This window comes from Nicotiana attenuata, unplaced genomic scaffold (genome assembly GCF_001879085.1).
Source record: "Nicotiana attenuata strain UT unplaced genomic scaffold, NIATTr2, whole genome shotgun sequence".
In the NCBI taxonomy this organism is placed as follows: Eukaryota; Viridiplantae; Streptophyta; class Magnoliopsida; order Solanales; family Solanaceae; genus Nicotiana; species Nicotiana attenuata.
Window position 1 is genome coordinate 38,802 of NW_017674206.1, and position 6,688 is coordinate 45,489.

A 6,688-nucleotide genomic window follows, 5' to 3' on the forward strand; every position below is an offset into this window, starting at 1 on the left:
AAGTGCCTAGCCTAACCTCGGTGAAGTAGTGACGAGGCTAGGACCAGACTACCAAATAAACCTGTACATGTATACAATATTTTGCAGAAAATAAACAAGAAATAAGCAGTTAAAAGGGAGGGGGTACATGCCTCGGGGAAACAGTTCAACTTAGCAGAAACTAAACAAATGTGAAGGAGCAGTACAGTATCTGAAACAATATAATAACACTACTGTTGCGGCGCGCAACCCGATCCATAGGTATATATATATATATATATATATATATAACTGTTGCGGCGTGCAACCCGATCCAATAAATATAATATATCTGTTGCGGCGTGCAACCCGATCCAATAATATATATGTTGCGGCGTGCAACCTGATCCAATATAATATATGTTGCAGCGTGCAACCCGATCCAATATAATATATGTTGCGGCGTGCAACCCGATCCAATATAATATATGTTGCGGCGTGCAACCCGATCCAATATAATATATGTATACATAAATAAAAATGTTGTGGCGCGCAACCCGTTCCAAATATACAGCTCACAGTAATCATGACAAAAATTCTGGCAAGGGATTTAACCATAAATTACTCTATCCCGGCAAGGGAACTCAACAGTACAAGTACATTCGTCCCGACAAGGGAGAACCAACTATAACCAATCTCAATTCAACTCCTAATCATCTCCACTATCACCATTTCCAACTCATAAATAGCTTCTACGAAAATAAGCTAATCCTTTACTCAATACCACGAATCTACTCACTATTGCAACTATAGTATTATTCAAGAATACAACAAATATCAATTTAAGACTCACGGTCATGCTCGACGCCGACGTATAGATACTCGTCACCATGCCTATACGTCGTACTCCACAAGAAACACATAGCAAATATAACTTAACTCCTAGTCCCTCAAGCTAAGGTTAGACCAAACACTTACCTTGATGCCTTGAACACAACTCAAGCCTCAATTATAGCTTTACCCCTTGATTCCACCGCCAATTCGCTCGTATCTAATCACAAATTACTTAGTTACATCAATACGTGCTAAATGAATCAACCCCAATGCATGAAAATGAGTTTTCCAAAGTTTTACCCAAAAAGTCAAAAATCTCCCCGGCCCTACGTGGTCAAAACCCGAGGTTCGAACCAAAACCCGATTACCCATTCCCCCACGAACTCAAATATATAATTTGTTTTGAAATCGGACCTCAAATCGAGGTCCAAATCCCCAATTTTTGAAAAATCTAGGTTCTACCCAAAACACCCAATTTTCCCCATGAAAATCTTTGATTTTAGGTTGAAATCATGTTAAAAGATGTTAATGATTGAAAGAAATGAGTAAAAACTAACTTACAATTGATTTGGAAGAAGACTTATTCTTGGAAAATCGCCTAAGTGTGTTTGAGTTTGAGAAAATATGAAAAATGAAGCTCAAAATCCTTTAAGTGTAAAAATTGCAGGTCTCAGTTATGGGAAATGCGAACAGGTGTTCGCAATTGCGAACCCCGACCTCTGCAGATGTGGGAAATGCGAAACAGGGTTCGCATTTGTGAACCCTTCATAATTCCTTAGGTTTTGCATTTGCGAAGGAGCAGTCACAACTGCGACATCGCATTTTCGATACATATTGAACAAGGGAGGTCTCGCATTTGCGAAGGGGAAGCTCGTATTTGCGAGAAAAGGGTGGCCTGGGCTGGCTTCACATTTGCGATCCAGCCTTCGCAATTGCGAACTCGCATTTGCAAGCCAGGCTTCGCAAATGTGAAGCCTGCAGGCCTGAACACACCAGCATTTTTTTTAAGTTCAAAAAGCACCCCGTGGCCTATCCAGAACTCACCCGAGCCCTCGGGGATCCAAACCAAACGTACACACAACCTAAAAAAAATCCTATGGACTTATTCGTGCGATCAAATCGCCAAAATAACATCATATACATCGAATTAAACCTCAAATTTCCATGAATTCTTTCAAACTTCATTAAACATCAAATTTTCCAATTTAGGTCCGAGTCACGTCAAACGACATCCGTTTCCAACCAAATTTCACATGAAGGACTTAAAACATATATAAGACCTGTACTGGGCGCCGGAACCAAAATACGTGCCCGATACCATCGCTTTCTAATCAGATTTCATTTCCAACTTCCTTAAACAATTTCAGAAAACAATTTTACTAAAAAATTCATTTCTCGGGCTTGGGACCTCGGAATTCGATTCTGGGCATACGCCCAAGTCCCATATTTTCCTACGTACCCTCCAGGACCGTCAAATCACGGGTCCGGGTCCGTTTACCCAAAATGTTGACCAAGGTCAAATTTATTCATTTTAACATCAAAACTTAGCATTTTTCACAGAATTTCATATTTAAGCTTTCCGGTTACGCGCCCGGACTGTGCACGCAAATCGAGGCAACTCTAAATAAGGTTTTTAAGGCCTCGGAGACACAGAATTCAATTAAAAATAGGTGATGACCCTTTGGGTCGTCACAGTCCCCCTATTTGTAATAAAGGAAATTTTTTCCTCATCTAAAGGATCCATTTTTATTTGATCATATCCTGAGTAGGCATCTAAAAAACTTAACAATTCATGTCCTGCAGTAGCATCAATTAGTTGATCTATATGTGGTAAAGGAAAAGAATCTTTAGGGCAAGCTTTATTCAAGTCGATATAGTCTACACAAACTCGCCACTTACCATTCTTTTTGGGCACCACTACAGTATTAGCTAGCCAATTAGGATATTTTACCTCTCGGATAGACCCGATTTTTAAAAGCTTTTGTACCTCATCCTGAATCACTTGTTTTTGAAGGATCCTTGCTTCCTTTTCTTTTGTTTGATAGGTGGGTATGTCGGATTTTCATTTAGCTTATGGGTCATCACCTCCGGTGGTATACATGTCATATCTGAATGCGACCAAGCAAAGCAATCTGCGTTAGCTTTTAAGAATTCAATTAACTTACCTTTCATCTCTGGGTTCAGGTTGGTTCCGATGTAAACTTTTCTGTCCGGCCAATGTATAAACAACACCACATCTTCGAGTTCCTCAATTGTTGTTTTGATGTTTTCGTTCTCTTCTGCTCTTGAATAGTATCAGGCCTTGAGTCTACATACGTTTGTCCATCTCCAGTTGAGGTTTGAGTTGTTAAACCCTCAACTGAATTCTATAATTGCTATTTTTCGTCTGCAGCGTCATTTTTTATGCTTGAATCTGCCACTAAATTGATACTTCTAGAAGCCTGTTGATCACCACAGATTTGTCTAATTCCCCATTGGGAAGGGAACTTAATAACTTGATGTAAAGTAGAGGGAACAACATCCATTTCGTGAATCCAAGGTCTACCGAGGATCATATTCTACGCCACGTCCATATCTATCACTTGAAATTTCGTATCTTTAACTAATCCTTCTGCGAATGTGGTGAGCACTATCTCCCCTTTAGTAAACAACGCTTGAACTGTCAAATTCAAATAAGGTACGTGCTTTGGGTACCAATTTGTCATGTTTGTATCTCATTTACCACTCTTAAAAGAATGATATTTACAGAGCTACCTCTTATGTACAAGTAAAGATATTACCAATGCATCATTGTGTGGGATCAACACGCCATTTGCATTTGCATCATCAAATATTATACTGTCTTTTTCCAAAACTTGGCAAACTCGCTTTCCGTGGGTAACTGTGAGTTTTGACACCTTTTTTGCAGCCGTATATGTCACACCGTTGACCTCATCTCCTCCACTTATCACATTAACCGTTCTTTTTAGTGACAGAGGTTCCGGTGGCTCCTGTCTATTATTCATATATGCTTGCTTACCCTTCTCACTAAAATCGGTTAAATAACCTTGTTTTAACAAGTGCTCTACTTCACCTTGTAGTAATCTGGGTTTCTTCTGCTAGGGTTCGATCTCATTTCTTTTGGCCACCACACCTTATCTCCCTTACTCCTTAAAACAGCTACCAATTCGATTGTGCTAACATTGAAACTGTAATCTCCAATCTTTGCTTTTGAACTAATGTCGATGTCCCGCGTATCTCGCTCTTTTCTAAACTTGGATGACGAACTCGCATCTCCGTCCCTTGATCTGGGACCGTACCTCGGGTTCTCTTGTTTTGAACGTGAATCCCTTCCTGCTGGTCCCATGTAAGGTTCGTACCTGTTCTTACCAGGCCTTTTTTCAGTTTCTGGTCGCCTCGAACTTGTTCTTTCATCTCCCCATGACTGAGTGATAGCATCTTCTTCTATCCGCAACTTCGTGCTATAGCTGTTGTAAACATCATTCCAAGTTGTTGTAGGAATTCTCGTAAGCTTTCTTTGAGTCTCCTCGTGGCTTCTGAGCTTTTTTCATTTAGGTTACTTGCAAATGCCAAAGCCGCCCAATTATCAGGTACACATGGTAACATCGTCCTTTTACGCTGGAATCTATCCACGAATTCCCTAACTAGCTCCGTATCTCCTTGTTTTATCATGAAGATGTCTTCCATCCCTTTTTCAACTTTTTGAGCTCCCGAGTGTGCTTTTATAAATGAATCTTCCAGCTCAGCAAAAGAATCAATAGAATTTTCTGGTAAAAGAGAATACCATGTTAGTGCTCCTTTTGTGAGTGTTTCACCAAATTTTTTGACCAGCGCTGACTCAATCTCTTGCTTGGTCAGGTCGTTGCCTTTCACGCCAGTTGTAAACGCAGTTACATGATCTCGTGGGTCGGTTGTCCCATCATACTTCGGGATATCGGGCATCTTAAACTTTTTTGGAATTGGAAAGGGAGCGGCACTTGGCTTCCAGGGTTGATGAGAATATTTATGAATATCCACTCCTTTAATCACGGGTGGCACACCAGGTATCTGCTCTATGCGAACGTTCTGCTCCTTGAGCTGTTTCTGCAAAGTTAGTACTAAACTTTGTAAATCAGAATTAATTGGAATACCTGACCTTCCATCGCGAGATTCGCTGGGAGTTCCTCCACTGCCTGAATTGACGAGTCCTGAGCGTGGGTTCTCTATGGTTGCAGTGTTGTTTGGATGTGGAGTTGGTGGTACAGTTGGTAATCCACTACCAAAAGTTTGAAGAGCATTGTTGATGTGTTCTGCAATTAGTTGCTTCAATGCATCTTCAGCAGTTTGATCTTCCCCTTGTTGGTTATTTACATGTAATGTTGATCTGTCAGGTGACCCTTCTCGGGAGTGTTGAGGAGAATTTCGGGGTGAAGGGATTGGAGTTCCATCCTCTTGTTGATTCGTTGGTTCAACTGGTTTTGCTAGTTTTGTTGGTTGTTGTCGTTAGCGGTCGACATGATTTTTTGACAGAAAAATAAATTTGGAAAGTGAAAAGATTATCAGTTTCCCGGTAGCGGAACCAATTTGTTTAGCCAAAAATAGTGTACTTCGGTCAAAGCTTATTTTTAGAAGTCCTCGGGCTACTGATAATCAAGAAATTCTATATTTTCTTAGTGATAAGAAAGGAAATTAGAATATGAAATAACAATGTAACCAATATAAAGTAAAAGAAAGTAATTGTATATCAATAATGACCGGAATGTGCCTTTACAAGTGGAATCCCCTTCCCTTATATAGGAATCTATAAGTACAACGTTTCTTTCCTTTTATGACTAAATCATTATGAACATTAATGATATTAATGAGACATTATAATTGGCAATCTTAACTGTCTAGGAAGATTCTGTAACGTCTATGATGATTCATGCACATTAATTAACGATTCATGAATCTTCCTTCTTTACTGTGTTGATTCATTATGCCGGTGTCTCTTCATATAGCAATTCAGACCCGAGTGACCATACCCTTTTATCTCGTAGGTGATTTGCTCGTACCTATTATGACTCGTGCCTCTTTTAATGCATCTCTCCAGCTGTTGCTTTCTTAGTGATCCACGTGTCTTGCCACATCAGCCACATATATAAATTCATGTGTAATATTATTTTTACCAATACAAATTTGATGCAGGGTCGTTTGTCTGCTGGGCTAGTCAAGCATGGGCTAATTCATTGATCTTTGAGCTTTGATTACCAAGGAATAGAGACTTTACAAATAAAGCCCGAGGATTGGCATTTCATTGCCGTCATTTTTTTTTATGTATATGGGACAATTATCTCCGCTCTCAATGTGCCTATGATGTAGAGGTTGCCGGGCTGTTAGCTAGTGTGTATCATCTTACGAGAATAGAGGATGGTGTAGATCAACTAGAAAAGATATGCATAGAAGAATTTGCCTCCACGAGGAATACCTCGGTCTTTAATATTTTTTATTTGGTAATAAAAAGAATTTTATTTACCGAGTATATATGTACAATGCAAGAAAAATAATAAAAATGGACAAAAGCCCCAGTTCTACCCGACCAACTCAACAATAATATTCCAATAATATTTAAATTGTATTATTCTTCAAATACATATCAATATTCCATATCAAACGTACTAAATTGAGTTGGACCCATAGTACTAAAGATACACTTCACTATTTTCTTTAAAAAAAAAAAGAGAAGGAAAATACAAAGATGTAACAACTAACCTCTAGGGGTTGTAGATTGAACCGGCCGTTTAACTGAAGTTACTGAACCGCAAAATCGTTTAAAATAACCCGGGGAAGATATTTCCCCCAATTTGCTTCTCTCACTCATAATCGTAAACCCTCACAATTTCCCAATTCTGAATCCTCTCCCCCCCCCCCCCCCCCT